The sequence below is a fragment of the Oenanthe melanoleuca genome, chromosome 20, assembly GCF_029582105.1.
Source record: "Oenanthe melanoleuca isolate GR-GAL-2019-014 chromosome 20, OMel1.0, whole genome shotgun sequence".
Taxonomy (NCBI): Eukaryota; Metazoa; Chordata; class Aves; order Passeriformes; family Muscicapidae; genus Oenanthe; species Oenanthe melanoleuca.
The window spans coordinates 8,344,192-8,358,790 of NC_079353.1; the positions used below are offsets into that span (position 1 = coordinate 8,344,192).

At 42.4% G+C, this 14,599-nt stretch overlaps 1 protein-coding gene across 3 annotated transcripts in view; it reads right to left on the minus strand.

Moving 5' to 3' along the window:
- The window catches only part of EYA2 (EYA transcriptional coactivator and phosphatase 2), an 87,745-nt gene that overhangs the window by 49,646 nt on the left and 23,500 nt on the right, over positions 1-14,599 (minus strand). The window lies entirely within an intron of this gene.

Genomic DNA, 14,599 nt, shown 5'->3' on the forward strand with positions numbered 1-14,599 from the left:
TCATTAATTATGCATGCTTACTAATGATTCCATTTTTTTTCCCTAAGAGTATAAATATTAAAGCTGATTACCTAAACCCAGGCTTCATATAAATTCCACATAATAACATTCACTAAAGTTTTCATCAAAGGGAAATGCTGAATTAAAATGCAGTACTTGCTTCCTTGGAGATTACACCCATCTGATTAATGATTTCCCTTTCTTCCTGGATTTTGCCATACAGAAACTAAATTCCTGATTTCTCATATGCCCTCAAAGCAAGAATACACAGTGTGTATTTCACACCAGTGTCAGTGAGGCTGCAGAACAGACTGTAGCAGGCTGAAAACGAAGCTGAGGGCAGTTAAGATCATTATCAAGTCTCACACGGTAATAAGGTTAGTACTGGTGACAGGATCAGTCTTCCAGGGGATACCCAAAGCAGGCACCCAACTACAATGTCCTGGCCATTAGGTGGCAGTGACACAAGGACAGTCCCTTTCACATGAGCAACCTTATCTGATGCAACCAAAAATCTCAAATTAACGACATCTAGGACTTACATCTCTGAAGAAAAACATAATTCTTCATGTGTGCACATGACCTACACCACCATGAAAGCTTACAACCTCTGCATTACATAAACAGTCCAGAAAAGAGGATAAATCATTATTTCTGACTTATGTATAAAATCAACAAGTCTATTCATGTACACACCACCATTTTCAATTCATGTGCCTACCTGCAGCTATGGACCTTTTCACATCCCTTGGAAGTGCTGGATGATTTGGATGGGTACAATATGTTATTAAGTGCACAGATTTACACACCTGTGTTTGCAAGTTTTGGTGAAGACAATGGGGTGAGTACAATAAGGTCTGTTACACTGCATACCTGCACAATTTTTTTATGCAAGGCAGGTTTCTTTGAAACCTTCACTCCCATAATATTCTCTCCTTGTTCCCTGTGCAACCAATGCCTGTGTCTAGAACTGAAGAACCAACAGGCAAGGAAAGCCTGGAGCTAAATTTCTCAATTAATTGCCTTTGCATCTTTTTAAATGCACACAATGCAGTGGAAACCTGTTTGAATTTTCCAAGACTAAACTTGCAGCTTTTGGTTCAAGCCCAGAACAGATGATGGACAGAGAACTCTAAGATTTGATGCTGCTCTTTGCTTTTTCTTCACAACAGAGCACAACCTTAGTTCAGTTCCCTGGAAGTCACTGGGTGGAATTAGGGCTATTAGGGGAAAATTAACTGTGCTCTTGGACAAGCAAGAGCTGATGAGGGAGAGGGAATTCGGTGGTGAGTGGATCTTGGCTGCAGCTTGTTCAGGCTCCCTGTCCCTCCCCACTGAACATGCCTGCCAAGGCAGCTGGCACATCCCTGCTCCCAGGCTGGCACCTACCTAAGCTGCACTATGCAGGTGCCCTGGCAGCATCTGTTTAGGAACAATCCACAGCACCCCTAAAACATCCCAAAGTTAAAGAAAGCAGCACATAAAGCTGAAATCTTCAGGCTTCTGCAATAACAAGCTATGTGCTTCTGGAAGAAGCCAAGAGTTTAGTTTTGATTTTCTGTTTAAATACCCCTGTATGGTTTTACCAGCTTTGAGAAACAGAAAACCACATACTTTTTATCTGAACCTTCCCAATCCCTTTTATAAAACCTGTGAGGGAGGACAAGTATTGTTAAGAACAAGCACAAACCAGATCATTTTACCTGGAACTAAACAGCAAAGACCAAAGCTAAATTCATTTTCACTTTCTCACCCAACAGCTGCCCAGACAGAAAAAAACATTAACGCCCTGTGAATTCACAGAACTACCAAAAATAGGTATAACCTACAGAGGCATAACCATGTACAGTGTCCACAACCCCTGTCCTCTCTCCAGGTGGGATCTGGGATCTGTCTGCCTGCCTTGGAAACCCATGTGGGTCTCTCATCATCAACACAGCCTCAGTTCCAGAGGCTGGGAAAGGCTTCCCAATATGTGCCATGAAGGAAAACTTATGAATGACCAGTGTGGTAGAAATGCAGTACTCTGGATCCAACACTTTTGCCATCCCTTTGTCCCCAAGTGCTGCCTGCTACAGATTTGCTAGGGAAACAAGAGCAGCATAGAAATCAACCTTGCTCTGCAGCTGCATCTTTGCTGCTAGTGGGTCTCAAAGGGTTCCACCTTCAGATGTGTCCTTGTAAGAGGAGCACAAGTGGCTCCCCCTCCCTGCCTTGGGTACAGACAAGCTGAAAAAGCAGAAGCACAGGGCCACCAATGGTGCCACAGCCAGTGCCCACACCACCAACGGAGTGCAGATGCAACAAGGAGTCAGATGTGTGCAAAAAACAGTCTCCAGGTGTAAAACATCCTATCCAAGGGACAGAGCCCATCACAGCCCAGTGACAGAGCTGGAACAAAAATGCGTGACTCCTCTCTCAGAGCACAGCTCATGAGAGGCTTCATCCAGCACTGCAGGAAATTCTGCTCCTCTGGTACCAAAGCACAGACTGCAGGGCAGTAAGGGATGGTCACAACCCTTTTCTGCACACTGAACTTGTGCCAGAGCTTTTTCTCCAGAAATTCCTCACCCCACTCTCTCATGCACAGCCTGGCTGCCACAGAGAAAGGGCTCAGATGAATTTTGTGGTGCTTCTCAGTGGGGCAGAACAAGGTACAAGCTACAGGTCCTAAGGCTCTCTGAAACACAGCAATGTGGGCAGGGACTGTTCTCCAGAGGAATTGGTTTATTCAAATCCACTGGCACCCATTTAAATTTTGTCTGTGTGGCTGAGAAGGTGGGGTTCCATTTTATACAAGCTTTTCCGTTTCACAGTAAGCACCATCTCATTTCTTTTCCCCTTACCACCATCCCTGAACTGAGGGAAAGCTCTGCTGCCCAAACCCTGTCAAGCTGGGGCTGTTGCACCTTGTTTCTCAGATAACACACGCCCTTCAGCATAATCCAAACCCCCATCACTCATGACACTGCCCAGGCTGTTGCCAAGTGAACAGGAGCAGATGTTTAAAGGGAAATGATCTTTTATAGTGATTAATGTGCTTTAATTACATCATTGTTCAGAGATTTCATTAGCTGCTCTCTGCCTGATGCTTTTTCTACTGGTTTTGTTCTGCTCACTTTTGCATTCACAAAGTCACGTCATATTTTCCTGTATTTATTCTATAACACTTTCCTGTGTTTTTTCAGCTCTCATTTTAGTTTAGGGTATGTATTGGTTGCATGTACAAACAGGTAACTTTTCACAGAACTGCCTGGCTGGTTGTGCATGTCACGTATGAGTGCTGTTAGTGGTTTTGCCTGTTTTGCACGCACCATTTACTGATTTATTCATGTGCATTTCTTGCCTATGGACTTCTGACAAGAGTTTCTGAAATTCCAGTTTTAACGATGGCAAGCTACAGAAAATAGTCAAGTAATGGAACAGGGCTGGTATTTAACATAGTAAATGACATGCGGGAGTGTAACTGATGAAAATATCAGGTCTTTGTTTTCTTTTTAGAGAAAAAACATTTTCTGGCTTGCTTAAGCATTGTACAGTAAATCAGTAATAAAGTTTGCTGAATATGAGCTTTTATTAAAACCAGTGATGGCAGCATCTAGCATGCAGGGCTGACAGACATCTGGAAGAGCTTTTGGTTTCTATAATTAAGAAGAACCTTGTGTGAATTTGTTGCTCAGCTTTTCCATTAGAATCCCCGACTCAAACCCCAGAATTTTGCCCTGAAAGTTAGCCCACAAAATCACTGCCAAAAACAGAAACTTTTTTTTTTAACATTTAGGAAGGAAAAAATAGAAATACAGGTATTTTTTTTTTCAGTCACTATGAAGCTAGGAATGCCAGATTAAACAATTTAAGGTTTCAGATTTTTGACTGAGGTATTGGGGCAATTGGCAAATCCCATATTCTTTTACAGTGATGTTTTGAAGGCAGTGATTCCGGACCCCAAGTCAAGACTGAAGATCAACTCCTGAGTGATCCCATCTCCCTCCAGCAAAGTACTCAAAAATGGGTGTCCAATGCCACAGAGTGCAGACTGGCTGTGCAAGGTGATGAGAACTCCAAGAATGGTGCTTTGAACGGGTGGCACTGTGGGCAGATGGAACCTCAGCACAGCTGACAATCCAGAAGGCTCCAGCAACAGATGAGTCTCCTTCCAAATCCTGGAGCTCTGCTGCTCAGGCAGAACCTAAATCCCCTCTCAGTCCGCTCCCACCTCTTATTAACACCCTCCCCACATCACACTAAGGACAGCTCAGGAGCAGGGGCACTTCCATCCTCCCTCTGGAGGTAATGCACTCTTGGTTGGGAGTCTGCACTTTTTTCTTCCCTACTTCACTTCTGGGCTGAGAAGACAGAATTCTGCTTCAAAATGTACCTGAATGGTAGAAAAAACATTCCAAGGAGAACTTTCAGGGCATTTTCAGCAAATGAGACACCTGGGTAGTATGAGGTACCAGGGTAAATTCAATGGCCAAGTGATGAGAGATTTCAGAGTATGTGCAACAAGAGAAGGGCATCTTCCCCAAAATGAAAGCAGTCTGAAGGAGGGCAGAAAGGACAGTCAGGAGTAAAAGACACTATGGGTGGGGGAAGGCTGGCATACATGTGGGAAAAAAGAGAATGAGCTCTGCATCTGTCATCAGTGAAGGGACTGAAGAGTTAGGAGCCTGCAGGTAAAGACAGAATTCCTCCTCTTGGAAAAATCTGCCAGATCCTACAGTGGAAAGGACAAGTACTTCAAGGGAATGAGAGACTGCAAAGTTTGTCCATGAGGGCAGAGATAACTACAGAAATTATGCTCCCTGCAACAATCCCATGCAATGATCTTCTCAAGAATTTTTACTTGTGCCTGGATGAAGGCCAAACACAAGCTTAAACCACCAGATCCTCCTAAACACATGCACATGCCAACACAGAGCCCTTGGCAGGAGTGGTACAAGCCAAGTCCTCTATTTCAGCTCTGCTGGGAAGGGGAGGAGTAGAGACAGAAATTGCAGCTGAATTGCAGGAGTAACATTTTTGTCTTGCTTCCGTGACTTTAGCTGGTTTTAATTAGTTGATCAACTGCTTTCATCTTTCTACCCTCCTAAAAAATGGTGCAGATTGCTAAGAAATAGCTTATGACTCCAGTGGTACTCATCATTGAAAAGATGAGTCTGATTCCTCAGTTTCTTTCAGAAGTGAATCACATGCAAAAAAATATGAAGATGGCTTTCTCACTCTCTGATTCAGAGAAAACAAACAAAACCCATCCCAGTCCTAAAAAGTTTGGGTTTAATTCATTCCTAGGAAATACAAGATTAATTTTTTCCCCCATAGGGATAAAATTTTCAAAAGCACCTGCTATGCCTCATTAATTTTCACTGGGAATTAAAACTTCTACTGTTTTAACTCCATGGGAAGCATAGTAGCTTAGGCAGCATTGCCAGGGCATTTGGTAGCAAAATTCTGTTCCCAATTTTACTTTGCTCCTGTACAAAAACAAAGGGATCATTCACAAGCAAAGACAACAATATTATCTTGCAGCCACCTTCCACATGGTATAATCATAGGGAATCTCCCACAGTGAATATTTTGGCTACTTCTATCCACACATTTCAAAAGTAGAGGAAAGTAATTTCATTTCCTCTGTCAGTACATTCCTCCACACACTGTTTGGACATTATTCTCTCCATCCATAATAGATCCTTTGTTCCATCTCAAAATCTCAAAAATGCTTCAGCAGGTGAAAGCCACAACCCTATTTTCTCTTTTACAAGGAGTCTTAGTTCAGATGTACAAGTTCCACAAGTCCATCTGATAGATGCATGCAGGAAAAGCCTGAACAGGCACAAAGTTAAACCTGGGCTGGCATTAAAGCCCAAGACTGACAGCACAGCCTGGATGACAAGACATCCTTCCAAGGTGACCTGCAGGGCAGATGCCTCAGGCTGTTCATATTCCTGAGAGCTGCTTTGTACTGATAGAAGTGCACAATAAAAGCAGCAGTACTTGTCTGGATTCATCATTGCCCAGCCTTTCTCAGACACAAAAGAAAGAGGAATCCTCACTGCAGCACAGCCCCTGGGGTGGGGGTTCAGAGCTAAGGATGAAACCAAGAGAAACAGGACAAAAGTTAAGTGATAGGTAAGGGGGAAAATGGTTTGGGTTAACATTAAGATTTTCTAATTCATCTTTTATTTATTTTTTTAAAGTGCTAATTCTAAACAAGTTTAAGAAAAATAACTGAGAAAAAAAACCAAAATAAACCATTTTTTTCACACTTCTGAAACCACTATTGTTTAAAAATAACCAAAGTATTCCATCAGCTTTAAAATCTTTCCCCACATGGTTTCTGTGTTTTGTCTTTGTTTCTTCAAATGAGACAGTCTTCTTTATCAAAATTTTACCTTCCCTGGAAGTTTTCTGTCTTGCTCTAACCCACAGACCAGACAGTGAAAACTAGATGAAAATTCCTGTCTCATGAATTTTTTGAGCCACATTCACTTTTTTTCCCCCCTCCTTTTTGGAAGGAAAGTCAGCCTTAAGATTTTTCAGTGCTTGGAACTGGCACAAATAATTGCATGCCTTGTTTCCCTGGAAGTCCTGAATTTCCAGAAGCACTGACTTGCTTCACCAGGCTTCATCACCTGCTATTCCAGTCTGCTTTTCATTGATTTTTCTTTAAATACAGGTTTCTTTTTTTTTTTTTTTTTGCTCAGATCTGTTAATTAAAAAAAAACAAAAAAACAAAAGTAGGGTGTCTTCATATAAATAAACATTCTTCCTCCTCCTAGTGCTGTTTTTCCTGATCCTCCTGAGCAGACTGAGATGAAAAAGGGGGATGAGCTGGGCTGGATACCCATGCATTTTCTAGGATTAACATAGGAAGACTGAAGGAAAATAGAGCAGGAGGAACAGCAGAGCAGTCCACAGTAAAGGGGATTTGGGGTACAAAAACCCACACAAGACAAGGCACCTTCACCATTCATTCTGAGACACAGCTTAAAAATTTGAGTGAGCTCATGATGGGCTCACACCACAGACCTTCAACCTGGCAGCCTGATCAAAAATACATCATGACACTGCTTGGAGTCACTGGGTCTTTTAAAATTCATTTCAACAACAGTATTTCACTCATTCTAAGTCAAAATGAGAAAGCAGAATTTTTCACAATGCCTTTTTTTGGTCTGTTGGATCTATTTGCTAAGTGGAACAACCCTTGCAAAGATACTATTTTCCAAAGCATAAAATTATTCTCAGCCCTCTTACTGCGAACAAGCAAGTACCACACAGAGCAGGATACACTGATACAGAAACACTGTGAGCTTATAGCCTACAGTAATTTGAAATACAGAACTGTATGTGTATGCATACACACAAGTATACATAAATAATCTCTTTCAGCTTCCACATTCCTCTTTGACATTCACAAGCTTTTTAATTTCATCACACCTCTTCCTATTCAGATCCCCCAGGCAAGCAAAGGCTGCATGTGACTGCAGAAAACCACTCCAGGAGCTCCAGCTGCAAAGTTTGGGGCCTTTAATGCAAAATTTCTGTTTCCAAGGGCTTCAGAGTCCGGCTCATGGCACTTGTCACTATTTAGGCACCTCTTTCCACTTTGAAGAGCTACATTTTTACTCCTCTGCAGAATCAGAATAAAGCACTAAATATCACAGGAAAATATCCGCTTTTAAAAAAACCAAAACAACAGAGATTTCCTTGCTTACTTGTGAAGCCTTGGGCACACCTTCCCAGACTCCAGTGGCATGAGAGAAACCATTTTTAGGCAATAATTTTTGTAGAACTAACTATTCAATGAGGAAATAACTTCCCTGAAATTCTATTTAACGCAGCAGGATAAGACAAATCACAAGTTGCAGAGGGCTTGGGAGGGAAAGCACCTGACACAGCAAAGAGCTGGAGCTGCGGGGCAGCAGGAATTCTGTCACTGCACAGTTTAATGCAGGGAAAATTTGGCCATTAGCTGGAATGGAGTGCCAAGAGGAAATATTTTCCAGAAAGTTTAGAACCTTTATACCACCCACATCCTAACAAAAAACTCCTAATTCAAAAGGCAGTGATGCACATTCACAAAACTGACCCAACCCTCAGAGCAGCTTGGTCTAGTGGAAGGTGTCCCAGCCCATGGCAGGGGGCTGGAGCAAGATGATCTGTAAGGTCTCTTCCAACCCAAGCCACTCTATGATTCCATGAAGTTCCCACAGAAAAATCTATGTATTAGAAAATACTTGCTCATGCTCAGGTAACTGCGTGCAAGAAAATGTACCGCTCACTCACATGGGAACAGCTCTCACAGAGGATACAATGAGATTAATTCTGTCATAGAGAAAGAGCAGATCAAACCCTGGTCTGAGACATGGAAAACCTGAGCTTTTCTCTCTGCTGTGTCCCTGGTAACTCAGGTGATGCCTGGGCCAGTCCTTTGTGCCATCACTCCTTTGTGTGCCCTCCCTAGAGAAACTGCAGGATAAATGCTCCTCTTCTGTGCATGTGAAGCATTCACCAGTGCAATGGTGTCCTACTCTGTGAGACCTCCAGATATTGCAGTATTAAATAATCTGCAATAACAAAAGATATATGCATATATAAAATTTTCCCTAGGGCTGCAGTCTAACCTGAAGCAACACCACTGAGTTCTTCTAATCGCTACGAGATTGGGCAAGGTTCTCAGGACTACATTAAGGCCACTGTAAAATTGAGAACTACAGTATAAATTGCCAATGAAGCTCTTTTTAGGGGCTGGAAAGTGCTCTGAAATCTTTAGATGGAGTCTGCTCTAGTGCTGGAGTATTGATATCCATGCCAATGAACAATGACCAAGGTGAACATGAGACAGCCAAGGAGGAGGCGAGGCACGAGACCTGTGTGGGTTTCACATGCTTGGGGGGAGGGGCGGATTTACCTCAGGGCTGGGGAGTGGGAGGGGCTCTCCTGTCTCTGGGAGCTTCCCCTGTGAGCTGCTGGCACCAATCAGAGAGCTGATTTGGTGATGGACAGCTCAGGAAACCAATTAGAGGTTGTTTCGCTTTCACAAATCACAGTGGATCAAGTTGACTGCCCTCTCTTTCGGTTTCCGGCCTCGGGAGGGGTGGTGATCCCTGGCTGGGGGCTCCGCTCCGGCTCCGGGCTCAGCGGGGGGCCCAGGCCGGCACCAGCTCTGCGGGGAGCCCCTGGCTTGGGGGACCCCCGGCTCCGCACGGCCCCAGCCACATGGTCCCGGCCCTGCCCGCTCGGCTAGGCTTGCCTCTCCACGTGGCAGAAGAGGCCTCCAGCTGCCCGTGTTTGTTTCTTCACGATCTGGATACAATTTTAACTTCTTTATGCCTGAATAAGATCCTCGATCTCCTGAGCTTCCCTGAATGAGAAGAAATGAAGCATGGAGACTACAGAGGTTAGCGGAATGAAGATAAAGTTCCTGGTGGGGAGAGATTGAAAAGATGCAAACTGATAAGTAGCTGAAAACCTTTTTTTTTTGTGGGCTAAGGGGATTGTGACTTCACTGAAATTCCTTTAAACTGTGAAATATACTTTGGGAGGTTTGGATGCTTGAGTAGAAGACTTTTTGCCTTGGGGAAATGGAGCTCTCTCTGTTCTGGGACTGGAATATGAACAGAGACATTTGATAGAGAAGGAGATGAAGAGAATTTTGTTTTTCGGCAGCCTGCCTTTAAAAGTGATATCCCAAGTGTGTAACATAACCCATAGCACAGCTCTGGAAGGACTGTGAATAAATGCGAGGAGAGTCATAATCTGCAATATTTTCCTGGGCGGATGTGGATTGTGAAGGTGAAGACACCCCCTAAGCCATAACTAAAAAAGGGACTTTTCTCTCTTAAGTAAACTTAACTGATTATTTGGATGTTTAACTGACTGAAGTGTTCTCTGTATGTTTGTTCGTAAGAAATGTGGAATGAAGGGGAGGAGGGAACAATCTAGAAATCTTATTCTGAATTTTTTTTTGGTGTTATTAATAAACTTCCTCTTGTACCTTTTTAAGTTTTGAGCCTGCCTTGTCTCTACTCCTGGGTCCTGTCTCTGAAAGAAATTAAACATATTAAAATTGACAAAACCCAAGTCACACCGTGACACTGTCCTTCAGGGCATGTTCTCTCACTCATTTTTGATCAAAAATCTCTCCATTCCCAGACTATGAGAATTTCTCCACCATTCTGATTTACTTCTCAAACCTGTCAAGAGTCCTGTGATGGCTCCAGCAACCCACTAAGAAAGATAGGGCTGCCCTTTTATAACAGGGCTGTGTCAGCACCTTTGTTCTCAGCCTGTAAAGGAGGAGCACTTGGGGAATAATAATTCAGAAACAGCTATGGGAAAAGAACTATGAAATGTAAGTTAGCAAAAGGACTTTGGATGTGAGGGAAAAGTCTAGCATAACTTTACAAGTGCGGCTGGAGTGAGAGTGACGTCCTCTCTCCTTGGTTCAATCCCCCAAGTCAGACTTTCTCCAAGCAGATAATACAGCCAAGAGCTGTTGTGCGTGCAGAAGGTTGGAAAAATCTCTGATTGCCTCATTTTCCTTATCAATAAAAGAGCAGTGATGGTGATATCACTATGGCACTTCTGAACAGAACTGCCTCTGTCAGTGCTATAATTTTTGGCAATACCAGGTTCACAAAGTTCAGACCGTTCTGCGATCAACAGTGAATTTTTGGCTGGGTCATCTTCAAACATTTGAGCCAAACCAGTTAATCTTTATAATATAACAAGAGCTGCTCCCCTCCTTTTGATGTTGCTTAACACACTCTTGTCCAGAAATGCTGCAGGCAAAGTTTGTCCAGCACTACTGCAGCTGCTGTGAAGAGCACTGCAAATGCAGGTGGCTCACTCAATACCTCTTAACCCTGAAGCTGCTTCCCAAATGCACGGCCTGGATGAGGAAATCCAACTGTGCTCTGCCGCACCTCCCCTATTCAGATACCAGCTAAGTCAGACTATCGATCTGCATTTAGCAAATATGTGGTTAAATAAATCAAATTAATGAACTTTTAACATTCCCTTAGTCACAATCTTTCCTCTTTGAGAAGAGCAGAGGATAGTCCTGGAAGAGAGGCTATCGCTCAGCTGAACTTCAAGAAATTATCCTTCCCTCCTCTTCTTCACTGATGTAACTAAAGCCACCTTTTCCCACAATTTCTGACTTGTAATAAAATAAAAATCAGCTGTCATTATGAATAATATTTCTGTAGTGAAAGTTGGTTACCTCACCAGTAGGAATACTGAAATGTCAATTTTTTGTTCCTGTATCTAAAACTGGAAGACACAAAAGGGACACTGAATCAAGAGGTTGGCTGGCAATGGCAGTTTATAGATAAAAGTGCAGCAGATTTCTCATTTTTAAGAGCTACAGCACAACAGCAGTGAGCAAAGTAGCACAATGCAATTGCTACTCATCTTGGAGATGTTAGGAGAAAAAAGGACAATAATCAAAATCAATGCTTGAGCAAACAGCACTTCGTTACTCATGCCAGTTAATAGTGTGGAAACAGCCAAGGGGAAAAGGAATCTACTCAGGGCAAATACAATATTTTCCTTGATATTAACTCCGTTAATAAATTGTTTCTGTGGGTTAAAATAACAACACAGGAATAAAAAATGGGACACTTTTTAATGATTCACTTTTTATGCTCACGTGGGCCAAGGTCTGATTTCCCACAAGTTTTGGTAGGACAATAGGCTAAAGCTTTTTTTTTTTTAAGCCCAGGTGAAAGTTATCTCAGGCCCAAATTCCCACAGCTGTTGGCTGTTAGGTTTATTTTCAAGACAGAGGAAAGGAAATTTTGCAGGGACAACCAGAGATATTAACGAAGAGGAGCCACAGAGATCCTGCCATCCAGTCACTGATGCTCTGCAGGAAAGCATGGCAGTGAAAGCCCCAAATAAAACAAATGCACCAACCCAATGCCATGCACACAAGTGTCCCTGTTTTCCTTTGCAAAGCCTGATCTCATAATGAAAAACACTTCCTGGAAGTGCCATTTTATGATATTAAACAGGCCTCAAATAACTTAAAGTACAGAGGGACACTGACATTTGAACTGCAGTAGCTTTGTTTTCCATCTTGTTTTGGCCCACAGTGAATATTGCACATGAATAACTGAAATTTTTAAAATCTCTTTTCCTCCTTTCACCATGATGTAATGCAAATGTTGCACAAGAATAACAATGTAGAGCTACTGCTGCTGGAGCCAAGTTTGGCACCAAGAGAGATTAGGGCTGGCACCAAGCACCATGATCTTTAAAATAATTTTGGCAGCCGTTGCTCTTGCCACTGCTGCCATAAACAGCAGTCAGGGCAGTAAATGGAAAAGTGCTGAAAGAGACTGTGAGTTTGTAACTGGAACAAAGATGCCCATTAGCCAACCACTTAATCTAACACCTTCTCATGTATGAAAAGTAAAGAGTTTTACAATGGCATGTCAAAATTAGCAGCAGTAGCAGGGACCGAAGTGTAACATAACAGTGCCTTTCATCTGTCCATCACACCAAACTGAGCCTACAAAACCCACCAGCCAGCTACCTGTCAGCCAGGAGAATTAACATGCACAACTGCAAGCTCCACCTGATTATTCAAAGAAAAATACTTAATCTATACAGGAGCACATCTGTCTCAACAAATTTTCTCTTTCCAGTACTTTTCAGTCATGCTTTCCCAGGAGGACATTTGCTCCTATTCAGTGATGCTGGAACAGCTCTCTGGAAAGAGATGCATATGTGTGTTTTTCTTCTTTAAATGCAGATGGAACAGAGGAGAAATGCAAGGTTTCCTCACTGTATCCCTCCTGGCTCGAACTGAAGGAGCGTGGGCTGATTTTCTCTGCTCTATAAAAGGAGTCTGATGATTTGTAATGTGGACATCTGCCTGCAACTGGACAGATGCCACCAGCTTATTTCACACATACAACCAGACAGCTGTGTAATTGCAGCATCTTTCAATTGCTACTTAATTAAAAAAAAACAACAAAAAAACCCCCAAAACCCAACAACACCCCCAAAACTCATTACCTAGCAGAGAAACTCCATATTCCATCCCAAATGTCACTAAAATTAAAAATTCTTTAAGCACCAACTTGACTTCACCTGTCAGATAAAAGTCAGAAACACATGTGGTGCTATAACAGCTTTTTGCCACTTGGGTAGCACTAAAAAGTGTAAGAACATTCAAGAAGATTTCAAGCAGTAACTTTATCAATAAACCCAACAAGCACTCCTAATGGGACAGCCAGCATGGTGTTTGTGTAGGAAGGCACACAGACTTCTTTTGCAGCTTCGTTTTAAGGTGAAAATGCACTTTTCCCTTCACTTTAAAAAGATCAAACTAAATGAAAAAAAACAGGGTCTGATTACTATGATCTAACTTATTTTCTGATGGCTTCAAATTCTTCAAAAACCCAAAAACAAAGGGGAACTTTCAATGACACAAAGCATGGCATCTTTTATTAGAAGTTCACAGCTCCAGTGACAAAGCTAGCATCTTAAAGCCCACTTTGTTTCTCTAAGAAGCACTTTCCTGCTATCATATTAATACCACTTACCCTTGGGAGCACAGTGGAACTCTGAAGAAGCTGCTCTGTGACACAGCTTGTCACCTGCTCAACAGCAACCACTCAAACCCAATGTGGGACTGCTGGGAACAAGAGGGATCCAAACCCACAAGAGGCAACTGTGCCATTCACAGGACTGCAGGGCAGCAGGAGATAATTCCCTGCAGGTACAGAAAATGGCAGCTCCTAGAGTTCTTTCAGATAATCTAAGAAAAGAGTTTTAGCATCTATACAGATTAAAAAATTCTGCTGCAGGTAAAAGGCAAGTTTCACTGCTTGGGTATTTGAGAACAAGCTCACATGTGCCATGGAGAAGGTGATTGCCTTAGACTTAAAACTCAGATTTGAGCTGCAATTCCTCCAGCTTAAAGGCAAATTTTGCTCACACACATGGAACTTCAAAGGCCCTCACCTTTCCACAGCCCAGAAGAGCAGTCTGACAGCCTGGTTCAACAGTGGATATGTTTCCTGCCATTGGATTAACTTCAGCTCATCACCTTCAGTGTGTCTTCTCTCTGACACTTTTATGGAGTAACTTCTACCACTGACAAAAGAATCAAAGTCATTTCCTGCCTCCAGCTACTGCAGGATGACACAGATATGTCCAATTCACTCATAAGCAGCATGCAAAGATGCTCTTGCTGACTCCAACTGCTTGTAGCAATGAGCTACCAGAAAATAAAAAAATAAAATCAACAGTGCAAAATATATGAATGCAGTGCTTGGCTTCCAAAAGAAAACACAGCAGCTCGCCTCTTTTTTCCCTTTCACAGAAAATCTGATAACTCTAGTGAGAAACAAGGAAAAAGGAGACTGTGCCTAATTTCAGATTGTGCTTTTTTTTTTTTTTTTTAGTGAATATACAGGAGTAACACAAAAACTGGAATATCTGAGCTCAAGCAAGTTACAGTTCTACATTAATCTCCCTTATTCACTAATTAGAGAGCTACCTTAAAATACTAACACAAATAGAACTGCTAGAAAAAACAATTTACTTTATTTCTCTCGAGTAGAATTGTCAGAAATGGCAA